This window comes from Pan paniscus, chromosome 8, assembly GCF_029289425.2.
Source record: "Pan paniscus chromosome 8, NHGRI_mPanPan1-v2.0_pri, whole genome shotgun sequence".
In the NCBI taxonomy this organism is placed as follows: domain Eukaryota; kingdom Metazoa; phylum Chordata; class Mammalia; order Primates; family Hominidae; genus Pan; species Pan paniscus.
Window position 1 is genome coordinate 13,891,015 of NC_073257.2, and position 12,631 is coordinate 13,903,645.

Sequence of the window (12,631 nt, forward strand, 5' to 3'; positions counted from 1 at the left end):
CCTTCACTATGGGCAACCTTCCACCCTCCATTCCTCCTTCTTCTCCCTTAGCCTATGTTCTCAAGAACTTAAAACCTCTTCAACTCTCACCTGACCTAAAATCTAAGCGTCTTATTTTCTTCTGCAACACCACTTGGCCCCAGTACAAACTTGACAATGGCTCTAAATGACCAGAAAACGGCACTTTCGATTTCTCCATCCTACAAGATCTAAATAATTCTTGTCGTAAAATAGGCAAACGGTCTGAAGTGCCTGACGTCCAGGCTTTCTTTTACACATCCCTAGTCTGTTCCCAATGCAACTCATCCCAAATCTTCCTTCTTTCCCTCCCCTTAGTCCCAATCGCAAGCGTCGCTGAGTCTTTCCTCTTTCCAGTCTTCCTTTTCTACAGACCCATCTGACCCCTCTGCTCCTCCCCAGGCTGCTCCTCGCCAGACCGAGCTAGGTCCCAATTCTTCATCAGCCTCTGCTCCTCTACCCAATAATCCTTTTATCACCTCCCCTCCTCACACCTGGTGGGGCTTACAGTTTCGTTCCGTGACTGGCCCTCCCCCACCTGCCCAGCAATTTCCCCTTAAAAAGGTGGCTGGAGCTAAAGGCATAGTCAGGGTTAATGCTCCTTTTCTTTATCCGACCTCTCCCAAATCAGTTAGCGTTTAAGCTCTTTCATCAAATATAAAAACCCAGCCCAGTTCATGGCCCCTTTAGCAGCAACTCTGAGATGCTTTACAGCCCTAGACCCTGAAAGGTCAAAAGGTCATCTTATTCTCAATATACATTTTATTACCCAATCCGCTCCCGACATTAAATAAAACTCCAAAAATTAAATTCCGGCCCTCAAACCCCACAGCAGGACTTAATTGTACACCTCGCCTTCAAGGTGTACAATAATAAAGTAGAGGCAGCCAAGTAGCAATGTATTTCTGAGTTGCAATTCCTTGCATCCACTGTGAGACAAACCCCCGCCATATCTCCAGCACGCAAGAACTCGAAACGGCTGAACCGCAGCTGCCAGGGTTTCCTCCAGGCCCGTTTCCCCGAGGAGCTTGCTACAAGTGCCAGAAATCTGGCCACCGGGCCAAGGAATGCCCGCAACCCAGGATTCCTCCTAAGCCATGTCCCATCTGTGCAGGACCCCACTGAAAATCAGACTGTTCAACTCACCTGGCAGCCACTCCCAGAGCCCCTGGAACTCTGGCCCAAGGCTCTCTGACTCCTTCCCAAATCTTCTCGGCTTAGCGCTTGAAGACTGACGCTGCCCGATCACCTCAGAAGCCTCCTGGACCATCACGGATGCTGAGCTTCGGGTAACTCACAGTGGAAGGTAAGTCCGTCCCCTTCTTCATCAATACGGAGGCTACCCACTCCACATTACCTTCTTTTCAAAGGCCTGTTTCCCTTGCCTCCATAACTGTTGTAGGTATTGACAGCCAGGCTTCTAAACCTCTTAAAACTCCCCAACTCTGGTGCCAACTTAGACAATACTCTTTTAAGCACTCCTTTTTAGTTATCCCCACCTGCCCAGCTCCCTTATTAGGCCGAGACACTTTAACTAAATTATCTGCTTCCCTGACTATTCCCTGACTATTCATTGCCGCCTTTTCCCCCAGTTCAAAGCCTCCTTCACATCCTCCCCTTGTATCTCCCCACCTTAACCCACAAGTATAAGACACCTCTACTCCCTCCTTAGTGACCGATCATGCACCCCTCACCATCCCATTAAAACCTAATCACCGTTACCCCACTCAATGCCAATATCTCATCCCACAGCATGCTTTAAAAGGATTAAAGTCTGTTATCACTCTCCTGCTACAGCATGGCCTTTTAAAGCTTATAACCTCCCCTTGCAATTCTCCCATTTTACCTGTCCTAAAACCAGACAAGGCTTACAGGTTAGTTCAGGATCTGTGCCTTATCAACCAAATTGTTTTGCCTATCCACCCCTTGGTGCCAAACCCACATACTCTCCTATCTTCAACACCTCCCTCCACAACCCATTATTCTGTTCTGTATCTCAAACATGCTTTCTTTACTATTCCTTTGCACCCTTCATCCCAGCCTCTCTTCGCTTTCACTTGGACTGACCCTGACACCCATCAGGCTCAGCAAATTACCTGGGCTGTACTGCCGCAAAGCTTCACAGACAGCTCCCATTACTTCAGTCAAGCCCAAATTTCTTCCTCATCTGTTACCTATCTTGTTGTAATTCTCATAAAAACACACGTGCTCTCCCTGCCAATCATGTCCAGCTGATCTCTCAAACCCCAACACCTTCTATAAAACAACTCCTTTCCTTCCTAGGCATGGTTAGATACTTTCAACTTTAGATACCTGGTTTTGCCATCCTAACAAAACCGTTATATAAACTCACAAAAGGAAACCTAGCTGACCCCATAGATCCTAAATCCTTTCCCCACTCCTCTTCCACTTCCTTGAAGACAGCTTTAGAGACTGCCCCCACCCTAGCTCTCCCTGACTCATCCTGACCCTTTTCATTACCCACAGCTGAAGTGCAGGGCTGTGCAGTCAGAATTCTTACACAAGAGCCAGGACCGCGTCCTGTAGCCTTTCTGTCCAAACAACTTGACCTTACTGTTTTGGCCCAGCCCTCATGTCTGCATGCAGCGGCTGCCACTGCCTTAATACTTTTAGAGGCCCTCAAAATCACAAACTATGCTCAACTCACTCTCTGCAGTTCTCATAACTTCCAAAATCTACTTTCTTTCTCATACCTGACGCATATACTTTCTGCTCCCCGGCTTCTTCAGCTATACTTACTCTTTGTTGAGTCTCCCACAATTACCATTGTTCCTGGCCTGGACTTCAATCCGGCCTCCCACATTATTCCAGATACCACACCTGACCCTCATGACTGTATCTCTCTGATCCACCTGACATTCACCCCATTTCCCCATATTTCCTTCTTCCCTGTTCCTCACCTTGATCACATTTAGTTTATTGATGGCAGTTCCACCAGGCCTAATCCCCACACACTAGGAAAGGCAGGCTATACTATAGTACAAGCCACCAGCCCTCCTCTTAGAACCTCTCATTTCCTTTCCGTTGTAGAAATCTATCCTCAAGGAAATCACCTCTCAGTGTTCCATCTGCTATTCTACTACTCCTCAGGGATTATTCAGGCCCCTCCCTTCCCTACACATCAAGCTCGGGGATTGGCCCCCACCTAGGACTGGCAACTCTTATCTCCCTCTTAGAGTGGATGGATGCTCTTTGCTGGCAGAAGACCCTTCAATACTTTCACCCTGATGAAGTTCTATTCTTTCCCATTCTTAGGGCACCCTCTACCTCTCCCCAGCTATCTCCACCACACTATCAACCTTACCCATTCTCTCCTAGCCGCTTCTAATCCCTCCTTAGCGAACATCCGCTGGCTTTGCATTTCCCTTTCTTCCAGCGCCTACACAGCTGTACCCGCTTACATGCAGACCAGGCAACATCTCTTGTCTCCCTACACTTCTGAACTTCCTTTAACAGCCCTCACCTTTACCCTCCTGAAGAACTCATTTACTTTCTAGACAGTTCCAGCAAGACCTCCCCAGACATTTCACATCAGCAAGACGCCGCCCTCCTCCGCACTTACTTAAAAAACCCTTCTCATTATATCAACTCTACTCCGCCCATATTTGGACCTCTCACAACACAAACTACTATTCCTGTGGCCACTCCGTTATGTATCTCTCGGCGAAGACCCACTGGAATTCCCCTAGGTAACCTTTCACCCTCTTGATGTTCCTTTACTCCTCATCTCCGAAGCCCAACTACACACATCACAGAAACAATTAGAGCCTTCCAGTTCCGTATTACAGACAAGCCCTCTATCAATACTGGCACACTTAAAAACCAGTAGTTATTGCTAGGAAGACACCCTGTATTTCACTCCATTCTTGGCTACCTTCCCCTTGCTCATCAGACTCTCCTCCCATGCCCTCTTCTTGTTTACTTATACGCAGCCCCGTAAATAACAGTGAGAGGTTGCTCGTAGACACTCGAACAAAACCGTATCCAGGCCATCACCAATAATTCTACAGGACTATTCCACAATATCACCCCTTACCACAAAATCATCCTTCAGCTTAATCTCTCCCTCTCTAGGTTCCCCGCTTGAAGCAGCCCTGAGAAACATTGCCCATTATCTCTCCATACCACCCCCAAAAATTTTCGCCGCCCCAATACTTTACCACTATTTCGTTTTATTTTTCTTATTAATATAAGAAGACAGGAATGTCAGGCCTCTGAGCCCAAGCTAAGCCATCATATTCGCTGTGACCTGCAGGTACACATCCAGCTGGCCGGTTCCTGCCTTAACTGATGACATTACTTTGTGAAATTCCTTCTCCTGGCTCATCCTGGCTCAAAAGCTCCCCTGCTGAGCACCTTGTGACCCCCACCCCTGCCCACCAGAGAACAGCCCCCCTTTTTCCTTTACCTACCCAAATCTTATAAAACGGCCCCACCCCTATCTCCCTTCGCTGATTCTCTTTTTGGACTCAGCCCATCTGCACCCAGGTGAAATAAACGGCCTTGTTGCTCACACAAAGCCTGTTTGGTGGTCCCTTCACAGGTACGTGCATGAAAAGAGGAGCCTCAGGGGATGTGACAATGGGCGAAGGAGAGGGGGCTCAGGGGAGAGGGATCAGGGGAGCAGGGCCCTCCTGGGCATCCTTGGGATGGGGAAGGTGGCACCCCATGTGCTCTCCCACATCCCCTCTCCTCTCTCAGATGCACCTCTTTCCTTTCTCTGGTTCATTTAAACGTTGGCTTTTCCCAGTTGCCATCTCCTTTAGCTGACCCTGTCCTTTTTGGTGTAATGATGAGTCCCAAAGGAAGGGGGCTCAGCCATCCTAATGGAGCCATTGTCTACCCCAGGGAGGCTGTAGGCTCTCTGCTTACAGAGCCACCTTCCCATGGGGAGCAAGCCCCTCTAGCCTCTGAGCTCCATGGAGGTACCCAAGGCAGCACCAGCCCAGGAGGGCAGTGGAGCCCCTGCAGGCAGGTGACCCGATCCTCTCCAGCTTGCACCTCCCTGAGGGCTCCCACGAGGCTCCCATGTGTTCAGGAGTCTCCAACCACCAGGACATGATGCCCAGGTGTGTGTCCCTCCCCTGGCTGCCCACCTCCTCCCACACAGTTGGGCTCTGCAGTCTTTCAATCAACTCTTCCCTGCCAGTCAGCCCACTGTGGTTTCTCCCTGTTTGGAACTAATAACAAACACTCTTTTGTCACTCTTGCTGTGCTAAATCATAGACCTCTATTTTAATGAACAGTGTTCTGTGTCCTCCATCAGCCTAAAGCCCTTGGGGGCTGGGAGGGGTGGAGCAGGCTGGAGTCTTGAGGATGAGCCCCAGCCCCACAGAAGCTGAGCTCTGCTGTCTGTAACTGTCCTCCCTGCTCCACCCCTCAGCGACTAGACTTTGGACGTGGGACTCAGGTCTCCGGAAACTCAACGTCCTCCTCTGTAAAACAGACCTCAAAAATTTTAAATGAGCGTTACTGTGCGTGTAAAGCACTGAGAATAATGTGTGACCCAGATTAAGTGCCTGGGAAATATTAGCTGCAAATGGCACTGTTGTTATCATCAGTAATCATGGCTGTGAAATAGAGACAAGTGGTGAAGCTTGGCTCACAGGCCCTGCTTAACTAATGGACAGTCATATTAACCATATTTGAAAATTCCGAACATGGTATTGGGAACCTGTAGGCTTAAATACGTATCAGTTACATATTACAATTTCACCTAACATGTTTTAGTAGGAAGTAGGGTGGCAGAAGCTATTATATAAATGTATATTGTACATTGCATACATTGTATAAACATACATTGTGATTGCATGTACATTGCATAATGTATGCTGTACATTGTATATACGTGGTGTAAACATATCACAATTGTATATACATTGTATACATATATTATAGAAATATATAGCATACATTGTATATACATTGTAGACACGTATAGTGTATAAATGTATATCATACATTGTATTTACATTGTATAAATGCATAAATGTATTGTTAAGCATCTACAAAGCCTCTAGTGCCTCATTAAGGAAGGATTTTCTGAAAGTTTTTTTTCCCATGTGTAATGACAATGAGTGACCTCTCGCTCTTTTTCTGGCCATCAGCACCTCTTTCACAGACCCAGGACACGAAGAAAGCCAGAAGGTTTGGGGATGGCTGGATCTGCAGGACTGTTTTTCCTTCCCTAAAAGAGCACCTTGCCTTCCTGCATGGACCACAGGATGGTGTGTGTGGCCACAAAACCCAGAAGGTGAGGTGCTGAAAGCAAGCAAGCTGCTGGGATCATTCCTGCTTCAAAGCAGGTGATGTGGCCACAGGCGCATGGGAAGAATGGTCCCAGAGACACAGGCAGCCAGCTGGGGTGGAAGGGCGTCCTGGGGACCCACCCCCTGGAGGGCTTCACAGAGAACAGAACCACCTGGGGTGAGCTGGTGGAAAACAACAGAACTTGACACAGCCCCAACGATCCATTACCAGGACCCAGAACCTCAGCTTCAATGAGGCCTTGCTTGTCCCCAGTGACTGAAGCCTCCCAGGGCACTTAGCTGACCTGGGGATGATGGAGGGGAGTTGGAGCTTTCATGCTGGCCTTCCAGGGAAGCCTTAGGGCTGGCCCAAGTCTGGAGGAAAAGCTGCATGTAGGAGTGACACCATCTTAAAGCCCATTCTTTGGAAGCCATCATGATGAAAAATGGCACACACTGTTCTTCAATCTCACCTCCCTCCACCCTTCTCAAGCAAAGCAACAACAACACACTCATCACCACTTCTAAGACACGAGAACTAACTTCAAACAAGCCAATTGTGAAATCCCAATTTTTCTCCTTAAGTAAGTTATGGAACTATTGAAAACCATTAGGAAGGAAGGGCTGATTCCTACCTAACTGGTCTCTCTTCAGTCTTCTCCCTGAGTTACACACTGAGACCTTTGCCACGACAGAAATGACGTTCGTTTTAACCCTGGATTCCTGGGCTTTATGGTCAGGAGGGTTCTTCTAGGGCCCCCACTCACAGCAAGCCCTTTGTAATTTTACACATAAGTGAAATCAACAGTGACTGTCTGCACGGGGGGTTAAAAGAGTTCCTGTCAGCAAAAGGGCAGAGACGTGAAACCGAACTCAGGACACTGCAAAGATGCTTGGCTCCTGGCCTGCTTGTGATTATCCCTCCTCCATTCGATTTATTCACAAAGTGAGTGAGACTGAATGGCTGGTTTCTAGCCAGAGGGGGACTTCAATATTTGAGTGAGGGAGACAGGAAAAGACCCAAAAATCGTTAGTGTCCCCACCCTAGGACACTGGCACATCCGTGACCTCTCTGAGTGCTCTGAGAAAAATGAGGGAGGATGGTGGGCACAGCGGCAGACAGGCGGCTGCTGGAGTCTCCCTCTTCCCACGGGACCCTCCTGTCCCTGGCACCACACTCTCACCCCCTTTCTCACTTTTCAGTTGCAAGGAGGGATGCATGGTTATTTTCAGCAAATAAAATATAAGACATCTGGTTAAATTTGAATTTCAGATAAATAACTATAATTTTTAAATGTAAGCTTGTCACTGTATTTTATCTGGTAACCCCTTGCAAGGAGCCTGCAGACCCCAAGCAAATGTCTTCTCTTAACCTAGAAAACACCTTCACCCAGGATGGGAGCGACATGAGCCATCAGGCCTTTTGTTTGCTTTTAATATACTTTGGTGTGGGAATAAGTATCTTAAATAATTGAACCTGTAATTGCATCATAAAAACAATGATGCTAATACAAATAACAGCCAACAAGCATGGAGCGCTTACTCTATTGTTGTAGACACACGAGCCCCAGAAAAACTCTGTGCAGAGGAGAAAACTGAGCCACAGACATGTTAGCAACTTGCTGAATTAAAGACCTTTTGGTAGGTCTCTGAAACGCTCACACAGGACAAGCAGGTTTTTCCTACGTTTGCACAAAGCTCTGCTGACTGTAAGTCTTCCTCTCTAGTGTAGATCTATATACACACATATGTGCATGTGCATCCCGCACAAATAGTGTGTGTGAGAGAGGAAGTAACAGAGAGAGAGACAGACAGACAGAGAAGGAGAAAAAAATCACCCTGGACTTCGCTCTGGGCATCAAAGAAGTGGCTTCATCTTGACTTGCTGCCTCAACTGATTGAAGCAATCCCAATAATTGGTCATGATTTTTCTGCAAGGATTCAGCTGCGTATTTCTTGGTGTGGGGACAGAGGATGAACCCCTCAGGCTTTCCTCTCACTATGGTGTCTCTGGTGGGAACAGCTGGGGATGGAAAGCCATTATGATGTCGGATAGGAGAGAAACCTGCTGTGCCCTCAGCCCTTGAGGATTGCTTGGTGAGAATGTGGAGCCCGGTCCATCCCAGGAGGAAAAGGCCCAAACTCTAGGCGGCTTCTCCCAGGGACTTCACAGACACTTTTTATGTCTTTAATACCTGCATTCTCAGACCCAAACCCACAGTTCCCAGTTCAAACACCTGGTTCTAGTGCCTTTTCCGCTGCCCAGGGATGCCCGAGGTGCCACCCCTCCCAGTCTCTCCAAGTCTTTATGAAAATATAAAGAACTTCTTGCTGGCAGTGAATAATTCTCATGAGGCTGGGTGGCAATGGAAAGTTTTTTGTTTTTTTTTTTCCAGCAAGACAAAGATTCTTTTAACATTTATAGAAAGTCATTCAAGGAACTGTTTCTCTTTCTGAAGGCACTAGTTTGGAGTATGGACTGAGTGTGGGAGAGTGTGGGGTGAGGGTGTGTGGACAACAGGGCGTCTGTGCCTGACATGAAAATTTAAAAAACAAAGAAAGGGGGTACTTGAGGGTGAAAGATAAACTCACAAACAAGTCAATAAACTTCCTTTTCAGAGTTACTGGGCACACAGATGACTTTTACTGATTTATTTATTTTTACTGGCATTATAGTGTACTTTATTCTCCTTTCTAAATAGTTTTCACGGAAAGAAAATGCTGAAAAGCGTTCCTTTATGGTTGCGTTTTTGCTTAGGAATTCTTTTCATGCTAGGGGTGGGGAGCAAACTGAAGAGAGATGTAGGTTTTGTGATTTTATCATTTTTTATGATGATGCCTCCAGGTAGCACATATTTATATCCTGACACAGTCTTGTTCTTACTTCTGAGTACCCAGTTAACCTAGAGGAGTCTTGAGTGGACTGCAGATGAGGAGAGCATGAAGGATTTGCAATGGGCCAGGCAGATGCACCTGAGCAGGCACTGCCCCTATCAGCTGATACTCATGGAGAGGAGACTGGCCTGCAAACCCTCTGCCAGTACTGTAAACCCTACATGTTTAGGTCTGGTGTGAGTTCTAAGGAATCTGATAAATGCCTGCTTTTGTCACTCTGGCTGACTCGGATCCCATGAAGCTGACGGGTTAGATGAGTCTGATCCTGAGAAACACCCCCAGGTGCAGGAAATAGTGAAAATCAGATATGAAGAAGCCACACCTGTGATTTTAATCTTTATGAAAATATCATGCTTCTGAACTTCCTCTTTCAAAATTCGGATGACACACAAGTCTATCGTACGTCATCTTTACCACTGGAGGGTGACTTCACGTGTTTATAAGGAAGCTGATATTGTGAATCCCAACCTCCACCACAACGCTCACCCTTACAGACACACTACTGCAGGTCTCCGAGGGCCTTTGGGAGGCCCTGCTTCCTGCGAGCTGTCCCGGCAAGACAGACACTCTTCCCGCCGTGGCCCTGCCATTCCAGGCTGAGGCTGTGAGCAGCACCATGACAAGCTCCGGCCGCAGTGGCTCTCAACAGTGTGGGTCTCTGACCACCCGATGAGCTGGAAGTGCAGACCCTGACCTCCCTTGAAAACACACTGGGTTCTTGCAGTAGGCTCCTCAGCGGTGTCTAAACACGGCACTCAGATGATTCTATGCACCATCACATTGGAAACTTTTTTCATTGACTGTTACTTAATGAGAAAACTTCCCTCCGGGATGGTTCTGAAGCTTCCTTCGTAGGAGCAAGCCTTTGGCGGAGAGCACTGAGCAGACGTGCAGCATCTTTGCTGGCTTCTACCGAAACACCATGTGGATCCAGACGTGGTTTTGTGGTCCTGCACGTGGAAGCCAGCCCTGCATGGGGTGAGCCTGGGACTGTGGGCAGAGAACCTCAAGCACCGGGGCCGGCACCCAAGTGCAGAGACTGCATCGTCCCAGCAGGAGGCGCTGCTTCCAGGCTCCCTGGACGGACTCCGGGAGGGCGGCCTTTACCCCCAGCCCCAGAGGTGGGCCTGCCCTTTTCCGAGCGTGGGACACAGCCCAGAAAACGCATGGCTTGCCCTCCAGACACAGGTGCTAACAGGGCCGTCAGACAAGGGCCAGGGACTCAGGCTTTTAGGAATTTCAGCTCCAGAGCCACCATGCAGTGGGACCAGGGGTCTGCGTGAACAGGAAGCAAGCTGTGTAGACGGGGGTCCATGAAGTAGAGACAGGGTTTTGGGGGAAGGTTGGGGCAGGGCAAGGAGGAAAAGCCACATTTACAGCAATTTCTGAAGTCTTTTCATTTTTTTCCCCCTGAATCACATCCATAATAGGATTTGAATTTAATAAACTGCTGAAGGTTCCTGGCCCTGAGTCCCAGTGTCCTCCCAGCCCCCGCCCAGCTGTGGGTGCGCATGGGGAGCGGTACAAGGGAGGGTAAAATGGGCCCCTGGGACGCCGCGTGCAGAGCAGAGATGAATGGCCCGAAACCCTCGCGCTGCTCTGCGCCCTTCATCATCCAGTCGGGGTGGTTAGGGACTGTCAGAGAAAAATAATTTAGTGGCCATGGCTCTAACTGATGTGCTGCATTCTGGGGTCAAATGACTATTACAAAGTAGTAGTGCTGCCTGGTTTCTCCATCGTGAGAGCTCAGGGCTGACGACATGAAAGAAAAAGCCACTGCCGCCAGAATTCACTGACATTCTTCACATTTCACATGAGTGGGACGCAGGAGGGGGGCTGGGGAGGGTGGAGGGATGTTTCCTGCTTAACAGATTCAACAGAAGAGTGGCAGGCTCAGCTGGGTGAGCAAGGTATCCCAGCGACGGGGGACACGCCCCAGACCATGGGTGGTGGGGCTTCTCAGGAGGTGGCAGGAGACCCGAGCCTGCCAAGGTTGCACCTAAGGTCATGGGCAGCATTAGGAGGGCTCTCTCCCAGTCTCCTCACCACCCCATCCCCCCTCCCCCCCTCCCCCAGGCTGCAGGGGTGAAGTGGCTTCCAGGATGGTCACTGGCAAGTTTAAGCTACAGAGAGTGTAGAAACAGGGTGAAAAAGGAAGAGAGAGGGGAGTAAATAAGAAGGAGGTGTAAGAAAAGACCAAGCCAGGCCCCAGCACCCTTGTGAGGAAGTGCCCAGGGACTTATGTGGAAGCCGTCCTTGCTGTCTGCCACCTTGTTTTTACTTACATTGTGTTTTTATTTGAGGGCGAGTTTGGACGGCAAGACTGATGGAGATTGTGGTCTAAATCCCTCTAACCCACTCCTTAAAATGACCACCGGATGTTCCACAAGTACTTGAAAATGAATGAATGGCTTCCTGAGAGGCAGAAGGCAGGGGTGTGCCCTACCCCATGCCGGCCAAGAGTTCAACAAGCATTGGTTGACAAGTGAATAGTGAGCACTTGAACCCAGTCACAATTCAAGATGAGGGCTCTGCCACGACGCATGTGGTCTGTGTCACCCTGCAGTCTCCCTGAGCAGTGTCTGAGGTTCGAGTGGGACCCTACATTCGTGAAGAGATTTATCATCTCCCCAGGCAAAATAACAGATTCTGTCCTAGGTGTTGTGATGTAACGATGGTAGCGATCACAGCCATAACTTACAATTATTGCATACTTACGACGAGTCCCGCACTGGGCTAAGTGCTTTTTAACTATGTGAAATGTTTCTTTCCTTGATTGATGCCAAAATGAATAAAGATAATTTTCTGTATCTGCTACATTAGTGATGCCCACAGATAATTCTGAACATGATAAGAGAAAAGATAATTTGCATAAATCAGCCATTGCAAGACTTGGCAGGATAAGATTGTTTTAAAATGGTATCAGAATAGTTTCTGACAGATAGGAGGCAGGAGAATAGGGTCTGGAGGTAGGAACATAAGGCCGGTGCACACTGACTTCCTAGAGCTGAATCAAATGGAAATACTTCAGCGATGACAGGAAATGTCCTCTCCATTTACACAGGGCCTACGCCGAGTAACCATTGGAAACTTCTAGAGGGTATTTAAACCCCAGAAACTTCAGTAACGGGCTCTTGGGCCCCTGTGCTCAGGCGCTCCCACCCCGTGGAGTGTGCTTTCATTTCCCATAAATATCTGCTTTTGTTGCTTCGTTCTTTCCTTGCTGTGTGGGTTTTGTCCAATTCTTTGCTCAAGGCGCCAAGAACCTGGACACCTCCAACCGGTAATGCCCAGACAGTTGAGAACATGTCTGGAGTGAGTGAAGGTAATAGCAGGTTAGAAGGCGGACCCACAGCTGCGCAGGAAGGAACCGGAGGGGTCCTGCCGGGCAGAGTGAGGCCCAGCTCCCCACTCTCGCTCCGGCCTCCTCGGCCTCCCAGCGCGATTCT

General features: G+C 48.5%; 1 protein-coding gene across 2 annotated transcripts in view; it reads right to left on the reverse strand.

Moving 5' to 3' along the window:
• ADARB2 (adenosine deaminase RNA specific B2 (inactive)) overlaps positions 1–12,631 on the reverse strand; it is a 568,492-nt gene that overhangs the window by 180,298 nt on the left and 375,563 nt on the right. The gene's annotated exons all lie outside the window — the stretch shown is intronic.